Source organism: Camelus bactrianus, chromosome 3 (genome assembly GCF_048773025.1).
Source record: "Camelus bactrianus isolate YW-2024 breed Bactrian camel chromosome 3, ASM4877302v1, whole genome shotgun sequence".
Classification (NCBI taxonomy): domain Eukaryota; kingdom Metazoa; phylum Chordata; class Mammalia; order Artiodactyla; family Camelidae; genus Camelus; species Camelus bactrianus.
The window spans coordinates 49,104,582-49,129,870 of NC_133541.1; the positions used below are offsets into that span (position 1 = coordinate 49,104,582).

Here is a 25,289-nt window from a genome sequence, read left to right on the forward strand (position 1 = left end):
ATAAAACTCATTAACTATAAAGTCTGAAATGCCAAAGAGAAGACAAAATATTAACAATTGACAAAAATATAAAAATTTCATTCCTTATTTAATACCCCCTAATTCAATATCTTGTTTTAATATGAGATTTATGAAAAATGATTTTGGGGAAATGCTCTAGTTACTACGGTATTACATGAATACACTTTTCATTAGAAAAGAGATGTGGAGCTGAAACTGAGTTCAGGAGTTTAAAACAAAAGAGAAAGCAAAAATGAAAAACAGAACAACACAGCAATTCTAGAGGAAAATCAGCTTTGAGTTATATTGATATTTTTTGTGGCACTTAAGAGAGACTGGGACATTTTTCACTGAATTGAAAGAAAACATGAAAAAAAAAAAAAAAGAACAAAATTTTAGCATTCGGGTCCTCAAGGATCCATGACCACGCTGGCTTTCTCACAGCTTCATTGAAGCCCTTCAGTCTATCTCCTCTTGCTTCCTACTGCTTCTCACATGGGTTTAAAAGACTTAAGTGGTCCCAGCTGAGGTGTACCAGCATTCCCTCCAAAGGAACGGAACTTGGAAAGGAATTCAAAGCTGCTCCTGCCTTGAGTTGGCACTCACTGATGACACCAGGGTTGGAGCAGACTCTCCTTGCACCTCGGGGTCTGTGCTGCAAGGCTGAGTGAGAGGGGAGGCGGGAAGTGAGGAGACTGTAAAGGGTTCTGCAGTCCTCTATTTGTTTATCTGTTTTGACCAGAAGAGATTTTCAAACAGCATGCCATGTCAGCTAAAGACCCCATGTTTCCTTTGACTATTCAGGAAGCAGGTTAATCTCTGGGCCCCACAGAAATCAGTTTTCTCAAAAACACAAAGGCAAGAAGACAAAAAACTTAAAGTGAAAGGATATTGTGCCACATTTGAGAGTTGGGGCTACAGGCTAATACTCGTGTTTTTCAGAGGCTGGTTATTCAATCTGCCACCTGCTGTTTCCTGCCATCTGCTATTAGGAAGGTTCCTGCTGAACAGGTTTTCTGCCGAAGTAAAAGTTGAGAAAAAGAAAGCAAGCGAGATGTAGTATTTAATTTAGGCTATTTATTAGTGATCTGGTGAGAGACTTGGCTAAAATAAAATCTGAAGATGTTTTATGGATCTAGAATCACCTAGCCCTGTCCAGACTTTCAAATACTTTAGATTTGGTGGAAAATGTCTCTTTTACTCTTTCTCCACAGAATTAACCCCTTTAAAAACAGAAAGATAAAAATATGTCAAATTATGTTCAGGATGAGAGTGATCTGGCAAGAGAAAGGCATCATATAGGTGTCCTAGATACTAGGTCTAATGAGATTCTCTGCATAGAAATGAAATAAAATATATCTTTTAGTATTTCATGCTTTCTGTCACATTTTAAAATCAATAGTTGAGCTACCTGAGCTTTTCTCCTCGTTACTCTGAAAAATCTGAGATTTAAAGCTAGTTTCATTAAAACAAAAAGTCAAGTGAAATACCAGGTAAATTGCCTAAATGATGCTTACTTGCTGGCCTGTAAGCTCCCTAGTAGTAAGCAGCAGCAGTGACTGACCTGCTCAACACTGACACAATTCGTGGCCCATGGTAGGTTTTTGGTTAAAAAAAAAACTTCAATCAATACATGTATTAAATGCCATAATGTACTGATCCGATCATGCTATTAACTGCTATGGTATATATGAAGAATGGTTTAACTTCCCTGTTTGAAGTACTTACAATCTCATTATAAAAACAAGGTATACAAACAAGTTTAACAATAATACAAGGTGGGGCATGATAAATGCTAAAGATGCAAAGGGCAAGCTGCTAGATGCTAGATGTGTTTCTGATAGTAGGCTTAGCCCATTTTTCCTTTAAAAATGAACAAACAAACAAACAAACAAAACTGAACAAAAAAGTCAATTACCTCCTTTACCCAAGATTTAAATAATTTAAATCTCATTTAAATCTAACCTTCTGCTTTAGGATGTCTCCAATGACCACTGAAGTTATTACTTTTTTTGATGGACTTCAGAGTAAGAGCACCATGATCATATCCCACCAAACACCCTTCTCTTATTCATGATCAGCAGACCATTTTAGGCTTGGAAAAGAATAAAAAGGTTGATAGGATCTACCTCCAGACCTTTGAAGCTCAAATGAAAATTTGTTTAAAGCTATTTGCTAGCCTTTTGAGGCTAACTTTAACTGATGGAAGAACAGAAAAGTCTTCTTTCCTTATCACACTTTATTTCTTAGAAGCCTTAAGGGAAAGTTACCCAAGACTTCACACAACTAATAATCATCTCTGCACAGTAGCCCTTTGAAAGGTTTGTCAACAGACACACTCCCTCTCCCATCCTGAACAGGGTTACTTGGTGTGATCTCTGCTCTGTAAGACCTAATGACCATGATACACGACCATGGCTAGGACATTTTCAACAAAGTGACAACATTAAATAAACTTAGGAATAAGAAGCAAACACTTACACATATATAATGAAATAAGCTGCTCAAAGTACGATTCCTGTATTTCCTAGCCAGGCAACAAATAAACTCCTTTTTAAGCCCTCATCAGCTTTTTTTAAAAAAAAAAAAAAAAAAAAGCACACAACTTATGTGAGTAACTAGAATATAAACAACTCAAAACATTGAGATAGTAGGGTCCAACTTCGGATGGTGAGTTTAAGAATTTTCTGCCAATCACTTTTTAAGCAGTTTGGATCGAAAAACTTGAGCCTTTTCAGAACCGCCAGTGGTTATATGACAGGCAGGTAAGTCTCTGGCATTGGTACTTGCCTAGAATGATTCTGTGAACTGCTGGACCAGCATTCTCCCTTTCGGCCAAGAGAAAGGCAAGGAGACAAGAACACAACACACTGACTTTCCAATCTGCCTACAGACAGACTGGCTTTTGTTCTTGCCTGCTCTGACCTCCAGCCTGGCAGATTACAGGCAGCCACTGTAGGAGTCCCCTCTGTGCCCCATGCCATCAGCTGTTTGCTCACCTCGACAGAAGCTTTATTATTGTCTAGGCCAGCAGGCTGCAAAGCTAGGCAAACCGTGTGAGTGTGGAAAAGATAAACAAGTGCAACCCCAATAACCCCAACAAGGGGAGATACATTCCGAGTTTTCCACTTATAAAAAAGAAGCAAACTTACGACAATTCTAAGGACATGAGTATTTTCTTGGAAGGAAGAAGGGCACAAGAAGGAAAAGGAGAGAATGAAGAAGTGTGCTTTCAGACTTCCACTCTACTGGTTCCCAAAGCTGGTATCCCATGGTTGAAGAGATCTCTGGCCACAGTGCAAAGTGCAGTTTTGCAAAGTGCAGTTTCCAGGTGAAGGCAGAACTCGCCCAGGCCAATCAAACAGCTTCCTGAGAACTGAGAAGTTTCCTTTCCTTGAAAACCAGGCTATAGTCAGGACTCTTCAGGGCATTTGCCAGCACTATCACTCCTTTAAGACTGATGTCACCAGGAAGGAAGGAAAGCGGAAGCACAGGATGTATGACGTGGGGCCAAAATCTTTGATACCTTTGAGATATCTCAGAATGGAAGAGGAGTTACATAAAGGAAGTCAAGAGTGAAAAGAAAAGCACCAGAGACTTTCTGTGATTATATAGAAAATACTTTACTGTGTGTAGAAGTCACATGGGATTTCCTATTTGGGACCAATTTCATCATTACATTAAAAAAAAAAAAGTGCGATACAGCCTTTCTCCCATGGGTTCAACTAAAGGTTACTGCTGAAGGCAACAGCGGCAATGCTCCTCAGCCTGTCAGTATCACAAATGAAAGCGCTCCTGGCTGAGCAGGGCTAATGCGCAGATGCTAGGGCCTGGAGCTCAGCGCTCATTCTTCCATATGAATGAGCAAGCTTTCCACAACATTTATCTGATTATGAGAGCCACCATCCTCAAACATACACACGCAGCTTTCCCTCCTCCCGAGTGGATTCTGTAGCCTGTGGCAACAGGCTCTCCAGATGGAAACCTCAGCCTCTGAGCTGGTAGGCATGGAGATGGGGAGGGGGCCGGGGTAAAGGGAAGACAGGAAGCAGGCCAAGAAGATACAGCCGGCTCCAAAGCCTGCTGCCGTGGGGACTGGGAATCTTATCAACGACGCAAAGCGTGTAATTACTGAAGGTCTGAGCACCTCCCTGAACTAGAACCAAAGAGAAGAGGGTGTCGTGTGGCTGTTTAAACCAGAATCTGATTTAATCACCGCCATCACTTTCTTATTCTAAAGGGATAATTATTTTCTTTTGCATCTTGCTGGAAATTCTGCTCTCATCAATTACTAGTTGCCTTCAACTACCACAAATAATACCAAATTTTTATGAGATAATTTTCTAATGCCTATTATATCTTTGTCAAGTGTTTTAAAAAGGGGGCTAATATAGGAGCCTAATAGAAGAACTGATAATAAAAGCATCAAAATTGTAGACTAAAACCACCTTCCAGCTCGAGTGCCCAGATTCTTCCTTTTATTCTTACTTTTCCTGAAGGGGAACTTCAGGTAATTTTAACTTTTAACCAACATGTCCCAAGTGTGCACTAAGTAAAGCACTACAGCAAGAATCCCGTCCAAAACATTCCCCTTGCAAAAGGCTCAACTGGTTTGGGCTTGTACATTTCCAGTGAATTTGTTATCTACCTCTGAGGCAGACAAAAATGTCTTTTTTTTTTTTTTAACTTCTAATGCTTAAAAAAACAAGTTTACAGAAATATAATGTATAAACAGTAAAATTCAATTTTCAGTGTATAGGTTCATGAGTTTTGACAAATGCACCCAGTTGTGTAACCACCACAATCAAGATATAAGAACAGTTCTATCACCCTGAAAATTTCCATAATGCCTCCTTTGGAGTCAGCCTCTCCAGGGTTTGCTGGTCAGTTTAAGCAAATTTTATATAGATAACCTCCTCAGGACTCTTTCTAACCCCAGTAATTAATTTTATAATAGGAAAAGCAAATAAGGTAATAAAACTATCATTTATGTTAGTTTGTAATTTATATTCTGCTAATTTCCAAAAGAGAATTTGAAAAAATTAAAACCTAGTTTACAAGCAGTTTTCTCTTGAGTCCTATATACAGTCATTAGACATTTGGTATCGCTGTTTGCCATTCTAAAAAGGGCGATAAGTAAGTGGATTTCTAGTAGAGAATAACACAGGCACAGAATTTTGCAACTGGGAAGTGCTAAATAAATGCAGCATAATAACACATTTTTCAAGTGAAGATGGGTAACAGAGGCACTTGTTAGATGTCAAAGTCTACATTTGTCAGACTCAGGGCTTAAAAATGGTATCGCCTAGCATTTCACCTGGAAACACATGGTATAAATATGAGAAACTACTCTAGGGGAAATACTCTATTTTCCATGTCCACTCATGGAGCAGAAGAAAAGCAATGACAAGGAGGACATCTATTCCTGAATTATTACCTTTCTCTTCTCTCTGACCTGGCTGATGTTTAGCCAGATCAACGTCTCTCAATCCAGGAGACATATTTTTCAATCACCAAGTAAACATTTACCAAGTAGCTACCCTGTGCCAGATGATCTGTACTCTGTTCCTGCTGGTCTACCCAGTTTCCTCGAATTCCAAATAATCTTAAAGATAACATCTCTCCCTTTCAGATGCAGAAAGATAAATACCTATAGACTGACTCTATGCTCTGTAGCTCTTTCACTCATGGTATATAAAGGTCAGGAGCTAGTCAGCTGAAGCCAGTTGTTCTTTATCTGAAGCCTGGAACACGATTTTTATCAGCCTCCAAAAAGTGATGCATGTGGATAACAGGGGAGGATTAGTTGTGGAAAGAAGTGGAGAAGACAGAAGTATTTACAGTGTGATTGCTGAGGTGCCCTCCTTGTGATGGTTCTAAAAGTATAAAATGTCCCTCTCTGTGGCCAACAACTGACCTGTCAGTGAAATTGCACTCAAAAGTGCCTGGTGGGGCTTCTCTATCCACTTGAAAGCTGGACACACAGGTTAGCTTTATGCTGAGAGACAGTGGAGGGCAAGGTGAGGCTAAAGGAAGAGGGAACAGCAGGAAGCTGAGAAAAACTGGGTCTTGGAACCATTCCTATTTATAAAAGCACATAAAGTTGTGGGAACTGGCTAAGTCTGGGCAGAGATAAGGGAAATATTTTTGGCTTTCAGTAGGAAATCTATGAGCAATAAATGAGCCAGTTTTAAAAAGACGTTAACATTTCCTGATGTCGTGTAAAGTTTTGGCTAAGAACTTAAGACATGACTTCTGCAATATCATGAATACGATGACTAAGACAGGAAAAATTACATGTATTAATTAATCATGGGTAGGCTGTATATCTGAGTAGTTCTGAGACAGAGGAAAGTGAGAAAGAAAAAGGAGGAAAACAAAGAAATAGAAATCAGAATTTTTGGAGTATTCTAGGCTTAGTGAAGTTGTCAGCATTAAGTCGGCTACAAAAGAAATGAGCAGGCAGAGATGTTGGCCCAGGGGGCAAAGCACACCCACATAAAAGCAGGAAGAGTTAAGCCAGTGTTGAGCAGATTTCTGTGTGTTTTTGTGTGTGAGATTATGGATCTCTTTAGGGGTATTTCTGATGGAAAAGAAGCTCAGCAGTAATCTGGATTTCTTTAGTTTGTTTTTTTTTTTTAGTAAAGAAGAAAAGCATCTCAGTGTTTTAAACATTTTGATTCTCTAACACATGGAAAAATTGAATCTCCTAAGGATTCTCTGTTTATAGCAAAAGGTAAGTTTGGATTTACTTCTAGTTACACAACCCAAATTCATAGCTAGTTTCTATTTCTAACTCCAATGATTTTCCTATTAAGACGTTAAGCTCTTAAAAGGCAGGAGACAAGTTCTCTATCTTTTTGTGTCCTACAACAGTAGATGTTTGATGATTTGGCAATAATGACTAGGCCAGTTAAGACTGTGTAAATACCAATAATGTATGTTGAAATTCATGAGTATTATTTATATTTGAAACGATAATCCACATCTAGTTTTGAAGTATTATCCTGCCTATTAACAGATGAAGCCAGAAGGAAACACTACCTTTTGTGTGCAAGGCAGGAGGTGATCAGAGATGGCAGGGAATGTGGAACCATATGTGGTCATTCTGGAAAGCCACCTATTCCTCCTTACTTCTTCCCTCTGCTGTCTCCTGCCCTTCACACATAAAAGGATACACGGAGTCTGCAATACAGTAAGTTCAGGGAACAGACAAGCTGATGGGAGCATGAAACCAAAAACAGGAGGACAGAAGATAGAGTACATGGGTTCAAAGACCTCCTCTAACAAGTTGTAAATCAAAAACTTAGACTCCTCTCAAGATTAGAAGAGACTTTGAAAGCCATCTAGGCCAAATAAACTGGGGACAGGGAAAGAAGAAAAGTTTATACAGAATTAGAGAGATTGTTTTAACGCTGGTAGGGACCTTCAATATCCATTATTCACTGAGCTATTTATTGAGAAGTCACTATTTACGAAGCCCTGTACTAGGTAATGTAAAATTGTCAGGTCTAATTCCTTTACTTTACAGATGAGGAATCTTGGTGTCCAATGAGATGAAATGATTTACCCAAGAAAAGCACAGTTAACTACTGGAACTAAAGCAGGCTGTTTACTCTTACTATTTCACCAATGCCTTTCAATCCTTTTATTTGTAAGACATCTTTAAGAAGTACCTCTGCAGTCTGACAAAGGTCTCTCTCTGACCTACGAAACAAATAAATTAACATCTCTTCTAAATTTAGAAGCAGAATCCAGAGAAAAATACTTAGACTGTGAAATAGTTCTGGAATTGCCATGAACTTAGCTGTCTGACTTTGGAAAGTCACTCGATCCTTGGGGTTTCAGTTCCCGTAACTGTAAAACGAAGAGGCAGGATTATCTCTATCATGAACTCAAATGTCTACAGGGGCTAGTTAATATAAGTGCATGAAGAACTGTGTAAGACACTAGGTACAATGCCATTTATATTATTATCAAGCAAAATAGCTTCCTAGTTATACTGTTTTTGAAAACATACTGTATGGGCCAAACAAAATATACCAGAACTCAACAAGACCAGAACCCTGAAATTCCTTCTAGCTCTCATGTTTAATGACTCTAAAGAATAATAAGCCTAATTCACTCATTAAAACATCATACATTTACACGTCTCTATTAAGCCAGAAAAAAAAAATGGTAGTGATACAAATAAGTGAACAAAGGCTTAAAGATAAAAGCTACCATTCAGCCCACAGCTGATTCCACTCAATTCCAACAGTCTCATTCCACGTTGGTTAAATATCATTTTACCCAGTTTGGGCAGTCTACATAGATCATTATGGGGATAGCAGACCTCACAAACTGGCATCTAAAATTTCAAGATGAAATGATACAATCACTAAATTAAACTCAAGGTCCTTAAAAATAGATTTTAATTAGAGATCAAGTTTTGTAGGAAATAAACATTTTAGCAATTGATCCCTCATTTATTAAAGGACTTTCTACTCAAATAAATGCTTCATTGTATTCAATTTGTATCGAGTCAGCCATCCAAAGTAACTTTCCTATAAAACACAAACTGTTTTGTACATTGCTACTTTCTTTTACTCCTTAAATAAATTACTGCAAAGCAGTCATAAACATACAAACAGTTCACTACTATAACAGTTATTTTTGATATCAAGCCCCTGTTGAGTGGCAATTCTCGGAGGTTGAACCCTTTAAAAAAGAGGGAGTGATATGGGAATGGTCACAGGGATATTAAGGAATTACTTGCCAATTTCTGGAACCATAAAAGGACATACTCACTTTTTGCAGCTAAAAAGGAAAGAAATTTGAAAATTGAGGTTTAGATCTGTTAGTCCAACTGGTTTTCTGGGAGCTTTAATATATCCATTACCAAAACACCTTTATTTATATATGAACATAGGAGAATTAAGGTGACTTTTCTTTCTTGTGCTGCCAAATGGTAAAAGTCAGAATGACCACATTTAATAAGCAGCTACTCTATTTAGCTCAAGCTAGCATCCCTGTACTAAAACCAGATTTTTAAAAAACTGAGTATCTGAAATTGTTCAAACATCATATACTAAGAAAATTCTTAAGAATGACCAAATGCAAATGTCACACTGTAGGAAGGCTAAGGGTTAGAGAGAATACCTTTAAACATGATAACAATCTTAAGAAAGAATGATTATGAATTTTTCAGGGAATACTTGGTTCTTTAGCAATAAGCCAAATACAAAGGTCTGAGTTCATCTGTCTTGCCTGGCAAACCTTCTATACAACTACAATGCTATAGCCAAACAAAACCTTAGGCTGGCCCAGAAAGGGGGAATGAACAATTTGAAAACCATCTTTTATTGCCCAAGAAAGATTTTTTAAATGTCTGAAAGTGCCAGGAGAGCTGTCTCAATGTGACTGCAGGCAGATTTCCAAAGTCCCTCTGCTTTTCTAAGGATGAGTCATAAGGAGAGGAGAGAGAGAGCATCTTGGCAAAGATACAGTCTTTGCTCTCTGGTTCCACCCTCCTTTCCCCTTTTATTAAAAAACAAACAAACAAAAAACAGCTTTGATGGATAATAGTTAAAAGGACTCCAGACAGGCTTAACTGAAGATGTTTGAACACCAGGGAGGCAAAATATCATTGCAGAAGTCTCTATTGTTAGCTATTGTGAGCCACAGATGCAGGGAAGCGTCTCCTGCATCCTAAAAAGGGTTGGGCCCAATGATCATGTGTCAGATCGTGGCTGTGCTTTGTGGGAGAGACAGAAACAAGCTATGAAAATACCTTTGCTTCTCTAGCTTCCTAAACATCATTAGCTTATATGCTGAACAATTACAGTGAGCTGGAAGGGGTGGGAGCCAGTCTTTCATGAGTGCACATTAAGTGGAATTTCACCTGCAGTAGCTGCAGGCTATCCCCATGTACATGGCTGCTACAAGGCACGCAGCCTTCCGTGAACAGGTACAATTTTTCCTTCACTAACTTTAGGCAAAAAAGCAAGGGAGCCAGTTAAAGAAAAAAAAAAATTAAACAGAATAACATGAAGGAAAAGTTGAACATTAAACTAGAGAGAACAGTTCCACTACTGTACCTATGTGGGATCACTTATTCCAACAGAATAGAGCATTTGGCGAGGGCGAAGCTGCTCTCTTCTGCATGTGATCATTCATCAGCCAACTGTGAATTGGGGTATTCTGCTGGGCACTAAGTGACAAAGATTAGCAAACACACTTTTGCCTTCAATGAGTTAGATTGGGATGATCAAAAACCAAGTATTCTGTGAGCTTCTAAAACAAACAGAAGGGTAATTCACAAGCAGCATAATGCAATTCCTCATTTACACAACATCGATTATTTTATACCACCCTGGTACTAAATTTTTAAAAATCAGCTCTCAAGAGAAAAGTGAATTCAACTTTTCTCTCCTCTTCCCAATAAATAACCTGTCTTTTTTTTTTGTATTCTTTGGGTAAATTTAAAAAAATAAAATGCTGTAGATATAAAGTTATACCTTCCTCCTCCTACTTTCCAGAGGAGGAAAGTTGGTGTCTATCCTTCTCATGCATGATTTTATACTTTTATTACCTGTGTTGAGTACTTTAAGGTACATATGCTTTTTAACTCTGTATTCAAGGGCCTGTCTGATAGAAAACTGAGCCAAACCATAGTGATGTGGGCTTCTCCAGGGGCAGAGGGTAGGGACAGAAACAACAAAGTTTCTGCTATCTCAGACATGAGGGAGGCTCGGATGTCACTTTTACTGTGGAAACTAGTCAGCACTGCCACCAGGAAAATCCCTGACAAGGAGACTGAGGCTCTGCGTTTGGCTGGAACCCAGCCCTGTCTCACTTACTGATTAAATCAACCTAAGAATCAGTTTTGTCGTTGGTAAAATAGAGGTAATAATGCCTTTATCACTGGGTTACTATGAAAATCAAAGGAGAATTAGATTAAGTATTTTGCCGACTTTTAATCCTTTTTGGCATCAAGTAGAATAGAAATATGCACACAAATAATATAATTGTCACTGCCTACTTGATACAGCACTTGAGGGCATTCTGTCTGGTACTGTTTACTACCTGCCTTCAGTGTCCTTCCTAAGGCCAAGGTTCGTGGCAGAGCTGCCTCTGCTAGTAGAGAAGTAGTTAAGATATGAGATTTGGCCACAGGCAGACCTCATTCCTATGTTATAACCCCAGGAAACTGACTCCAAAACCTCAGGACCCTGATTTGTAAAATGTGAGTAAAAGTTGTACCTACTTGATGTGGTAAAATCTTGGATTGAAATGAGGCTGGAAGAGATAAAACATACAACCTGCTTAGTGCAACGGCACATTCAGACAACCTGCACAAAGCAGCCAATAGCAGCCATGTGCTGAGGGCCACAGCGTTAAACGGGAGCTCTCAGGACTACTCTCTGCATGGGATGTGGCTTGCACAGTGCTGGGCACACATGTGCAGCAAATACCCGACTGCTGTTAGCCAACTAGGATGGAGCAGAGGAGGAAGGACTATCTCAGTAAGAGAGGGAAGAGTCCCTCACTCCTCATTTCTCTAGACACAGACTCAAAGGAGGAGCTGGAAGGCGAAGCAGAGGGGAGAACAGAGAGGCTTTTCACAATCCCAAAGGTTCAAGGCCAACCCGCACAGGGTGTGCCAGTCAGTGCGATGACTGGGAGCAGGGTTTCTGATCTTATTTATTATAGAAAAAGGTCCAGGCAGGGAGAAGGAGTCGGGAGGACCTAAAGGGGAGATAATTTACCAGTTAGTGCTCTTGGGTCCTTGGATGGGTTTTTACAAGCTTGGCCAGGCAGGGTTACAGCACAATAGGGTTTATGCTTTGGGTGCTCTGTCCGTTCAGTGCCTGGCAGCCTGTGACTGAAGCCAACAACTAAGGTGTACAGACACCTGCTGAAGATAAACCAAACTACTCGAAGAGAAGCGCCAAGCATGCCCACGGCTCAGATCTGTGCGAAGGGCAGAATCAGGAAGGAAAGAGTATCTATGCAGGACATGCCACCCATCTAAGCCTAAGAAGTAAGGAAAAGAGTAAGAAGGTAACGCATCTGCCCCTGAGCAAGCCACTGCATAACCTGCAACCTTTGCCTCCGCCCCTCTCAAGCAGCCAAGAACCCTCTTCTCCATCACTTTTCCATCATCGGTAACCCCCAAAAAGCTTAAGGCTGAAAGCTACTATTCCCGTCCCCAACCCAGAGGAGCCATCAGCCCTTTCAGAAAAACCTGAACACGGCAGCTGACAGAAGCCACATGATAGTAAAGAGCCACTGAATTAATGGGAGTATCTATGAAAAACAAATACAATAGTTTTTCTCATGTTGAAAAAAAAATTGTGGATACAACTAACCACTACTGACTGTGTTTTAGAATCCTGTGTTAAGATAGGCTCAAAAAATGAAAGACAGGTGGAATTTTTGCTACAGTAACAGTAGCATCGTTCCTAGGATTTTTCCATAATACCATGCAACCTTAGGAAAGCCTAATTTATTAGCAATATTTGAACGAACCATATTTCTGGGGATGAATGCATACTTATAAAAGGGTACAACATAATAAAGCGCTTTTTTTTTTGAGTATTTAGATGTTTAAAAAAAATCAAACTGAAGGGAAGCTTCTATTTGCCAAATTAGTTTGTGCAAAATCTTAACTATTACTGAGAATGATGATGAGAAGATGATAATGAATAACAGTATGACTAATTATAAAGTATCAAACACTATGTTCTAAGAATTATCCTAAGTACTTTATATACATTTTTTCCTTTTTACAGAATAGGAAATTGGAACTACAGAGGATAAAAATCTTGCCTAAGAGCTCGTAATGAATCCAGCACAGGTAGTTTTCCCCATAGTGGGGAAACAGACTGCTAGTTGTTGTTAAGCATCAAAAGTAGCTAGCTTGTATTTAGATAGCCTGCTTTATAAAAAATGAGTTACTCTGAGCACTAAACTTGAATTCGGCACAGCAGGAATGTAGAAATGAAGACAACACATTCTTCTCTTTCACTGCATGCTTTTGCCAGGGTAGTCTGGCAGCATTATTTTGTTGGGGGGCCCCCAGGAATGAATACATCTTTCCCCCTGCATTGGTCAGTTTCCTCAGAGAGGATTCCCCCAGTCTCCTGAGACGCATAGTAAGCCTTGCACCTCTAAAAATTCCAGAGTCCTTATGCTTCAATCTCTGCACAAAGAAAACCATCAGTATTCTGCTAAGGTTGGAGAGAAACAATCTGGGAATTTCTTTACTTCTAATGAAAATCTCTAGTCAATCTTCTTGTTTCAGTTCTGCCCACATCTCTTCTTTGAGAATTACCTATTGCTTTTTACTTATGATCCTTTCTAGGGTCCTATGGTACAGCCTTGCCCAGATTTCTTCTCCTCCCAGCTTAAGTTATAGCTTTCTCTTTCTGCTAAGAAGTTCATTACCTCTTGTCCATCTGTTTTCTAGCTTCCAAAATTTTGTTGCTGTTGTCTTCTTTCTTGTTCTCTTTATTTTGTGGGTTTTTGTCTTTTTTTTACCTTTTATTGTCATATTTGTAGAGGTGTTGGTAGGGAATGGAGTTAAGAACATATGTTCAATCTACCATGTTTAATTAGAACACTTACAAGCTGTTTGATCTCTCTATGGCTAGTCAATGGATTATATAATCTAAAAGTAATGATGACAAAGAAAATGTACTTAAAACATTCCACTGTATTTCAGCAATAATATTTTCTGTTTAAAAAAGAAGGAGGAAATATCTTGAGTAAGACATTTAACCTTTCTGGGTTTTAATTTCAATAAATTATGAAACAAAAGGCTATAACCGTTTCTTAATAACCCTTTCAACTCTAATATCCTTCAAAAAGGCCAAAAAGAAATCAACAGTACTGTATTTTGAATTATTTGTGCAACCTAAAATATTTTATTGAAAACAATTGTGTATCTACATTAAGAACATATCACATGGATGGTAATCTAAGTGTTAAGAGTATTCTTAAGACATGGTCCCTAAATATTACTTTTTTGTGTGTGTGGGGAAAAAAAGGAAAATCACACGTAATAGCATTATTCAGGATTATTCTGAGCAATGAAAGATAGTTAAATCAAGCTTGGCAAAATTCCCTCTTAGGAAAGTAGGAAATTATATAATATTAAAATAACTTCTTAAAGGGTAAAACTTCAGCCACATTCATAGTACCTTGTCTGCTCTGATTTTTTTTTTTAATGAAATGTTTTATTTATATTTTAAGGGTCAAGGGAATGGATCCCACAAGATTATGAAACCAACACAACAGGAATATCTAACCTAGGTTGAAGCCCAGGAGAGCACCAAGGTTATGTGACAACGTCCTGCTAGCTGATTTGCACAAAGCCTGGGAAATTGGGAACATACATCACTCCACAGCCTAGTTTCCTGGGGAATACAATAACCACACCCACTTATTATCCTCAGGGCTGACACAAAGCTAAACATCTTTTCCCCCTTCCTGGAACTCTATACACGGATTCCATTGCTTTACATGGAGGAATAGCCACAGTCTAACAAAGACAGAAAAACGTCAGAATTAATGTACTCAGTACCCTGTTAGAACAAGGAACAAAGATTTCTTCCTTTGCACACTGTGGAGAACCATTTGCATTACAGCCCAAGGTTGCACATAATAGCACCTCCTCCTCCAAAAAATGTGTTCAAACTTTTCATTCCTTGTAAATGCCACATGGGATGTGACATTACACACAGCCATGTCTTTAGGTACATTTTATTTTGTACCAATTCAAGGGATAAAAAAGACTCAAAAGGTTGAGTTAGTGAATTTAGGTCACTCAAAAATCAGGACTGTTGTTTGATTTACTTTAATGATCTTTTGCTTTCTGGTTAACCATTTCTTTTCTTCAGAGAAGTACCTGCTGCTGAGAAGTGTGAATGTCATTTTTATTCACTGAATCAAAGAAATTCACAGGATTTAGTAGTTCTAAATCCTGTGAATGGAAGAGCTTTTCTTTCACATCTGAACTGTAACACATTTCTTGATACACATTAGATATGCCCATATACATCTGAAGTAAGAATGGCAGACGTGGACAGAGAGCTGAGAGTCTGCATATCAAGTCAGTACATACCTGGCCCTGATATAAACACTCATCAAGTAATATTACTTTACTGCTGCCCAATGCTCATACCTCACAAATCTTTTCTCCTAACACACTCAAGACGACAACATATACATGATGAATGTATTCAACAATAATAAAACTTGTACCCAACATTTTTTGAACTCTTCCATTATTCCAGTGCTAACTGCTTTCTACAGATTACTTCATTTATGTATTAGAACAACCCTATATAAGGTACATATATTATTATCCCCACTTTACAGATGAGGAACCTGAACATCAAAGGGTTAAATAACTTCCCCAAGGTCACACAGTTAATATGAAACAAGGTCAGGATTTAAGCCCAGATAATCCGACTCCAGAGTTCTTGACAACTGAGCATACTGCCTGGTACCATAATTAGGTGATTTAGGGGCAAAGTTCTTATTAACTTGATACCAATAATTGATGTTTCTCAAGGCCCCAATCAGGGAATCAACAACAGAACAGAAGGTGCTGTTCAAATTAAGATTACTCTCTAGAAGGAGCATTTGGCTTGAAAATTTTGTCATCTCAGAAGTTAGAGATAAAATCATACGGTTTGAATTGTATTGAATGAAAGCTGTTGTCATTCCTCTCCTGATCCTGGAACATACAACATTATAAATGTTCCGCAAGCACCTCAGCCCTAGCATCTCCACCATTACTCAAACGAATAACAATCAAATGTCACCATTTGCAATTATATCCCTTCAATGACTATATGCATCTAATGATCTCATAGACATTTATATCCATGTATACTTGATGTATTCCATGTATTATGGAACTATATGTATTATGGAATTATGTGTTTTATTCCCTTACAGGTTTATACATATATTCACACATAAGAAAATACTATCAAGTGGAATAATATGCACCTTATAACTTAGAAGCAGAGCTACAGCTATTCTGAAAGTTTAAATACCTAAGGGTATAAATGAAATAATGAGTAAAATAAAACTTCAGTGGGGGTGGTAGGTAGGAGAAAGGACCCATGCTAACTCAGTGGCAAGGTGTCCTATTCTAAGAATAACGTAGAGCTGGAACTGGACTCTTCAAAGTATTCATTCAACCCTTTCACTTTTTTCATTATAAACAAAGTGAGCTTGGATGATTACACAAACTTGGCTAAGAGCTCTTTGACAATTTTATTGCATAAATTACGTTAACTAAGCCTTCAAGTATTGCCCTCTCTTTCTCCCAGCGACCCCAGTGTTAAGTCGTTTAGCACTGCAGTGGGCGGAACTGCAGAAATACATGGGTGAGGCAGAGTGGAAGGAGTTCAGAAAGAAGCCTTGCTGAGGAGAGGGAATTATTCCATGTGCTCTGGTTTTAGGCATTCACCTAAGAGACCTTCAGACAGACAGTCTGTTATAATGCTCATTTTCTCATAAAATGTCCACCAGTTCTGTACTCAGTGTCTCTATGCTGACTCAATCTATGCTATCTGACTTCAGGAATAAGATGAAAACATGAGACTCCTTAAAACCTAAAGCATTCATCCATTGATCACTAGAGGACATTATTATTCTTAAAAGATGCTGCGGTGTGTCCCTGTACCGGACAGTCAGATATGCCACTCTTGGTAAGCTTAGGATTTAAGGAAGTCTGTAAGATAATTTCCTAAGGAAATATAAATGTAAGAATAAGTACAGGAGATGTGCAATTATGTGTTATTTATATACCACTGACAGGAAGGAAAATCACCCATAAGATATCCTAGGAACCTAAGCTTCAACTTTGATTCTCCACCTCCCACCCAGTTCTATTTGAGAAAGTCTTTTACTACTTTTGATATAGTTTCCAGTTTTGTAAATTAGATTATCTTGAACAGCTCAAACAGACTATAAAACCAGAATATAACCCTGCCTTTGAAGGTCCACAAATGCTTAAACTATTTTGTTCTCCTTACACTAAAATGTCTGCAGACTTTCCTTGCCTTGGCTGTAAGTCTTCTTTCTCTTCTTTCACTATGGGCTACTAGGGAGAAACTGACCATTGCGCCTGCTGCATTCACCCACAATTCTGAATCAACTGAGTCAACTGAATGGTAGCTCCACTACTCCCACAGAGATTCATGTACATGGGTTTTATGGGTAGTCTGTTTCAGAAGACCAAAATTTAGCATTCCAGGAAGAAAAAATAAAAATTGGATTTTTGTGACACTCCAAACTTAGTAGTATTTCACCACTGTCATCATTTATTCAGTGTGGATTAGAGTGGTGGTACTGAAGAGAAGACATTTTAGAATTGGCTGTCTCTGCTGAGATGGAATTTTGTGATTACTTACAGTAGTAGGATGCACTGCTTATCCATCCAAGGATTTGGTTTACAAGAAGGCCAAGACTTGGGCAGTCCCTGACACCACAGCACTTCAAAGATCAAAAGTCCAAAACAAAGAGAGATGACATCAAAGAACTCTGGCCAGAGGAGCTGTGAGGAAAACCCATGCACCTAAGTGAATGGAGCTGCTGTTTCAAAATGCACTAATGTCTAAGGTGTGATATAAAGAAGCCTACTGTGTTCTCTTGTTTCTTGAGGCTTAAAAAGCAAAGGTAAACAAATTTTGTGCTTTCTATGATCGAAGCTGAATACGAACCATTCTGCCATCATGATTTCAATGACTAAAGACCTTACATGAAAATGAAGGTAATAAAAGAGCTTAGCTGTAGGTGACTACTGAATCTCCATCTTCAGACCAAATATCTCTCCCAGCTGAAGACCTATATATTTAACTGCCTCCTAGATGTCTCTTTTAGACCTCATACTGGTTCTTCAAAAACACCATGTTCAGAACTGAGCATATTATACCTACTCTGTCTTCCCATCTCGCTAAACCATGGTTTTTAAACTTCCTGTATTCTTGCTCTTCAATGGTCTAAGACCTCTTAAGATCACTCAGATCACCAATCCAGAAAACTCCATGCTCTGACTTCTACTATCAGATCTCCTGAACATCTGTTAGCCTCTTCTATCCAATTTAAAAATCTAATTCATCTAGTAGCTTATTTACAAGCTTTCATTTGAAAACACTTTTTAAAAAAAAAATTGCAAGAAGCTATCATTTCTGATTGTAGTAATTTTCATGTAAAATTAAGCGTTATAGAAAAGGACAGAGAAATAAAAATCACTTGAATTCTCAGCACCCAGAACCAGTTTTCCACTGTTTCTTTAATTCATCCTCCAGTGATCTGGGTCATGATGGGCACATTTCACTAGTGTAAACAAAACTACAGTTAATTTTCTTACCTACGTACAAATTTCTCCTTAGAAAAAATTCTTTCCAAAAAGTTTGCTGAAAATATCTGCTGCCATGAGAATGGGTATTGGTAAATTTAAAATTTTCTTCAATATGACAAGCAAGAAATATTTCATTATGTTACTTATTTTCATATTCTATTCACTGGTAAGGCTGAACATCTTTTCTTATGCCTACTGGCTATTTGCGTTCCTTGTTTCAGTCCTAGAAGGCAGTCCTAGCCTTAAAAATTTTTTTCTATTGAATGCTTATCTTTCTATTATTGATAGTTTATAACTTATAATTTATTAAGGTTCTTAATAAACAAACTAACGTTGTAATGACCATTTCTGATTTTTACATCATTTTACCTAGATTAAGGTATTCTACCTATATTTTACTTTTAAAGTTGTTATATGGGCACATCTGTTGTCTTTTATTAAATGATTTTCAACATTTATATCATATTCAGAAAGGTCTCCATTTGTCAAGATTACAAAAACATTTGCCTATTGCATTTTCACAGGCTTAGATGGTTTTACTTTTTAAATTTAAATCTTTGATCACTCGGAATTTATCCTAATATAAAGATACAAGAATGTCTTAAAAACCTCTTCCCATTATGTATTTCTTTAAGTAATATATCTAGTCTTTCAGGCACTGATTTTTGTTTTCCCTACTGTTTTGTTTCTCCTTTCTATCTGCAGACTCATAATTTGACAATAATCACCCAAACTTTTTGGCTACTGTATTCTGAGTCAAACAAGGCTTCATTTACAACATACATCATGGAGAGAAAAGTATATACCACGATATAATCAGAAAGGGAAGAAGGCTTCTCCTCTTCCTTACATCTACATTTTAAAAAATCTGTTTTTCTTTTTGTGCTGAAAATAGTACAGAGATGAGTATCCACTGACAGAGAATGTAAAATCACTGCATAATAAAATATGTATCAGATATTAAAGAATCTAGTTTAACAGGCAAGTAGTCAAAATGTTGTTACAAGTAATTAGGTGGTTTAAAATATACATGGAATGCTGGGCTGTGTTTCCAAGGCAACAAAATGCCAAGTTTCATATTACCTTCTGCAATAATTAACTAAATCATTTACATTTAAGTGGCACCTTCCACATGGTTCTGAAGACTACTACTACACTGGTGTAATTATAATGCTGTTCAGAAAACTGTGATTTTAAAGAGTACCCACCTGCTACAGACTCATGGAAAAAAGAAAACTGAGAGTGTACTCCAGATGCTTGCTGTACTGCATTTTTGTACTAGATCATGAGAGTAGAATAGGAAAAAAATTGAAATAAAATTGAAACTGAAATAAGCAGTAGCTCTGATACTAATACAGTATTCATAAGAAAGAACTGCTGCAATGCAATGTTTCTACCATGAAGCAAACCAAAGAGAGTAGTCATTATTATCCATAACTTCCTTCCTGTCCATTGCCCATTACCCTGATTCCACCAGGAGCATTAAGACAAGTGTAACATAGAGATTTCATCTGTAGGCCAATTCCAGTTCGTTGGTGATAGTCGTTATACTGCTACATTGGAAGGATTCTACGGCTGAGTCATGACAGCTGAAATAAGTCCAGGACCAAAGAGGAACATCTGCCAAGAGCAGACATCAGTTGTGGTAGGACAAATGTAAGTTACCTGCAATACCCGTAAACTCTTTCCAGCCAGCAGTTCAAACACATATACCCACTTACACGATAAATGCTAACCTCTATTTGGGAAAAGTGGTATAGCATAATGGTTAAAAAATTGGGCCTTGACTTTCAGACCTGCGTTTGATTCTATTGCCAGCTACTTCCTAGCTATCTATGTTTTTAGGCAAGCTACTTAGCTTTTTCTGATCCTCAATTTTCTTATTTATAAAACGAGGGAAATAAAGCGTATCCAATGAAAAGGTTGTATGGAGACTCAATAAGCAACATACGATCATGTGGCCAACACACAAAGGAAGGCTGCTGCTGTCCCTGTCATCTCTATTCAGTGACTTTTTTGTGGTCTCTTGTAGCATCCTTCACCCCCACCCACATCCCCATAAACAAACTCAGAAAAAGTATTCCAAAGTTCAGCAACAACAGTGCAGCAAACAATAAACACTCTAGGCCACTTCTGGACTGCCACTGGAACTCCATTAGAGGATAACGAGTGTCGTATGAAAACCTCTGCACTACAGTCATGAACACCAGTAATGAGCCAATTCTCCATAATGAACGGAGTGATAAAAGCAAGTAGATGAAGGAGAAGAGAGTTCTACCTTACTGATGGAAAGCAGAATAAACGCTTCACAGGAATTCTTCCAGAAACAAAGTGACAGTTCTTTATGCCTGCCACTCATAACCCGTGTGATGGTGAATTTTATTTGTCAACTAGATGGGCCATAGGATACCCAGATATTTGGTTAAACAATATTCTGGTGTGTCTGTGAGAATGCTTCTGGATGAGATTTACATTTGAACCAGTAGACTGAGAAAAATAGATTGCTTCTCCAATGTGGACGGGTCTCACCCAGTCTTTTTTTTTTTTTAAAACTTTAATGTATGAAGTACATATAGTGGAATATTGTTTAGCCCTAAAAATGAATGAAGTATTGATACATGCTACAAATGGATGAACTTCAAAAACATTATTCTAAGTGAAAGAAATCAGACACAAAAGGTCACATATTGTATGATTCCATTTATATGAACTGCCCAAAACAGATATATCTATAGAAACAGAATGCAGACTACAGTTGCCAGGGGCTGGGGAGAGGAGGTAATGAGGAATAATTGCTTAATGGGTATGGGGTTTCCTTTTGGGGTGCTGAAAATATTTGGGAACCAGATAGAGGTAGTGGTTATTGTACAGCACTGTGAATGTACTTAATGCTGCTGAATTGTTCACTTTAAAATGGTTACTTTCATGTTACATGAATTTCATTTTTTAAAAAAAGGAGTGTGATGAGTTGATTTGTGTCCCCCCAAAAAGACATGTTGATTTCTAACCTCCTGTACCTGTGAATGTGACCTTATTTGGAAATAGGGTCTTTGCAGATGTAATCAAGTTAAGATGACGTCATTATAAGAGCTCTAACCCAATACAACTGGTGTCCTTGGGTGAAGAGGACAAGGCACACATGCACACACACAGGGAAGGAGAATGCCACGCAATGACAAAGGCAAAGATTGGAATGATACATCTACATGCCAAGAAACACCAGAGATTGCTGGCAACACCAGAAGCTAAGAGGAAGGCATGGAACAGATTCTCCCTTAGAACCTTTAGAGAGAGCATGGCCCTACTAACAGCTTGATTTCACACTTCCAGCTAGAATTGTGAAAGAATAAATTTCCACTGTTTTAAGCAACCTAGTTTGTCGTAATTTGTTACAGCAGTCCTATGAAACTAATTACGATGGAAAAAAACAAGGTAGTTGGTAGGCTTTGAGAAGGAAATAAGTATAAGATGGAACAGAGGCTAGATGGTGAGGAGAACTCAGACATGAAAATCATTGGACTTCTATGGGGAGAACTGGAAAAAAATGATTCTAATCTTGCAGCTTAAGATGGCAACAAGACTTTATTTCACAGGCGATTACTGAACGTCTACTGCATATAGAATACTTTTTAAGGCTCTTTGCTGATTATCAAGTTTTATTAGACAAGGTTTACTCAAAATGCAGGCAATCTCACGATTTGTTAATATCACACAGCTAGGTCACATGTGACCACCATAACCTCAGTGACACAGGCTAAGTTCTACCAGTGGGCAAGTCAGGGGTTATTGCTGGCTGGAGGGATGTGAAATGGTATCATGGAGCCTGGACACTTCAGATCTGACAGACTTTTAAAAGGAAAGGAATGAATCCCCAGGCAAGTCAGGGTCCAGTTTACAGATGAAATACAATTAATACTCGTTAAGCAAAACTGAATGAGCCAGGAAAGATAATTCCATAAATGTAGGGTTTATGTTAGGGATTAGCAGTATCTGACTGGAATATTAGGTTGGAACCAAATTACATAAGCAGTCTGGGCTATCTCTGAAATATGTGGCATCAAAAACAGGAATGAATCTTAGGGGGTGGAAAGGCTGGATAATCATTTTATTCCTCTTCTGATTTTGAATCTGCTAAATAATAGTGGACCTCCTGATGACTGTGAGAGCATATGAGTCACACAGTTTTATGACCTTAATAAAGAAAGTTTACTTAGGCAGATGTCTCATAGAGTTATAAAATAAGTGAATGACGATGTTCACATCTCTACAATTGGGAATTGTAAATCCAAGGAGTCATCAATATAACTTGTAAAACACAGTAGTTATCTATTGTCTTAAATGAAAAAGAAGCCTGATTCTGTGATTAAAAACCAAGAATATGACTTCAGGTAGATCTATGACATTAATTTCACTAAGGTCAAATATTTTAAATAATGATGAGACTAATAAAGTGAAAGCAGGATACTGATTTGAAATTTATTAATGATATTTTCTCTTCTTTGAGGTTTGCTATGAACCGTTTAAATAAAGACACTAGAGCTTGACCCAGGATGATATTCCACAAGACAGAAGGGGAAGAATCTAGAATGTGGAGGCTTCGGTGGAGGTGATAAAAAGTGAACCACAGATGCTAGGATATTAATAGTAAAATCATGAAGAACAATAGAGAGGAGTGACAATATGAGAGAGGACACATATCCACCTATTATTCTCAGAGAACTGAAAAGATATTAGGGCTAGAAAATCAGATATCCACTTTGCCTCCTCCTCCTAAGATCCTTCCTTTTCTGACCCACTCCTAACATGGTGAAAAGTGGGTGTCTCTATCAGCTTCCCCTGAGGATTGCTAGATGTAGAATACACACAACTGCCCTGACTCCTAATCTGGGTGAAGGAATTGAACAGCAACTTCCCATAGCCTGGACTGGAACTGAGTGAAGTCCCCAAAGTGGCGCCATATGCTTTTTCATGTTTTACGTATCTGCTGCCAACTCAGGTCCTAGCTCTAGGCAAAGAAATGACAAGGAAAATGTTACTGAACTACAGGAGAAGCAGCAACATAGAAGTCAGAAATGTATTTTGTGTTACCATTTGGTTCACGAACTTCTCCTCACAGTAGAAAACATGCTGAATTTTAGGGCAAGGGGGCCCCCAAACCTTCCCAAAGCTCTAGGGAAAGCCATCCAGAGAGCAGTCGGTGCCCCTTTGTACCTATAGAATGCGTTAACATTCCCAGACCACTTCCACATGTATGAGCTAAGTGATTCCTACGCAACTTTCTATCTTTATTTTAAAGATGAGGAAACTAACGTCAGCAAGGCTAAGTGACAAGGATCAGACTACAAAAATCATAAATGGAACTTGCAGTCCAGTTAACCACACCACTTCCCTACACTGATACTTTGTTTCACAATGAAATTTATTTGAAATTGCCTACAAATCTGCCCTTACTTGCTCAAACAATGGGTTTAAAGTGAGGATAAAGTGTACGTAGTCAGGATTTTAAATGACATTAATTTGCTTATAGATTTCATTCAATAAATATGTATTGAGGTTCAATTATGTTCCATGCACCGATACGTGCTAGGAATACAAAGTCAAATAATATATAATCATTATCCTGAAAAAAGTTCACTTCTATTGGTGGTTTTCCAAAATACATGTCCAAAGTCAAAAATGTTTCTACAGTCAAAATCCAATTTACTGCTGCCAAAGATGCAGATATCAAAACAAATTAAAAAGAATCTGTACTAGCTTGCAGTAATAAGATTTCAAGATCTTTAAAAAAAAAAAGTGTGCTCAGATACTGCTTTCCAAATAAAAATCCCGGTGAACTATGTGAATCACTACAAAGTACTTGGCCAAAAATAGTAACAGAGTCCAAATAATAGTAGAGTCCAAACGATTACTATCTGCAAGGAAAAGTAATACTTAGAAATAAAAAGAGAGAGAGAGGAATAAATTACACAGAGGCATTAAAAACTACTTTCACAGTGACTCCAACCTCAACAAACATGGGCACCAAAACTAGCCTCAGCAGTTTCCCTGCTTGGTTTCAAACCTGTATTCTATCCAGAGTTGAAAGCTCTTTCTATGGTGGGGAAAGATCTCCCTAAAAAAGATCCAAAAGTCAGCTCCTTAAAATACAATACAATTTTGGAATCATAAGCATGACAAACAATTTATCATAGGAGTGTATCAGAACTTAACCTTACTCTCAAAATTATTCTTTCTTTCAATTTTCTAATAGCCCAGAGCCTTACAGACTAGCAAATCAAAATAAATACCAGGCAACTTTAGCCTTTGTCCTAAAAAAGATTTTATTGTTCCCTTCACAACATGAGTGTTCCTGAAAAGGAAGGAAAGTGTTTTGGCACCATTAGGGAAGGTGATATGAACATCTAGCCAGAAATATGAGAGTGTACATATGGAAGAATGAAACCTATCACCACAATTTCATGATACTTTAAATTTAACCTGTCTGGATGCTTGTGGAACTGACAAATAATGTTTTTATGAGATTGGGTGATGATGGGGGATAAATGTTCTTTCAGGCTTAGAGGAAGACCCAGAACTTCAAAAGATCTAGGATCAAGACCCTCTGCTGTCACTCACTAGCTGTTTGGGAAAGTTTCTCCTCCAGCTTACATCCTTCATCTACAAAAGAAGGGCAAAAACAGTATATGCCCTTTCAATTTTGCAGGATCCACTCATCAGGATGACAAACAAAAATGAGTTGGCAATGTACTTTTGTATAGTTATAAATAATTACTATTATCTGGCCTTTATTTTGACGACCCACAATGTCACTCCAACTGACGGGGGGCCAAATGGACTTCTGAGAGGTTTGTCCACTCTCATCCTAATCTGACTGAGCATTCCTGAAGGCAGGCAGTGTGAACAGCCACCTGCACTCCCACTT

General features: G+C 38.1%; 1 protein-coding gene across 8 annotated transcripts in view; it reads right to left on the bottom strand.

Moving 5' to 3' along the window:
- Window positions 1–25,289, bottom strand: part of MRPS27 (mitochondrial ribosomal protein S27) — a 116,261-nt gene that overhangs the window by 53,922 nt on the left and 37,050 nt on the right. The window lies entirely within an intron of this gene.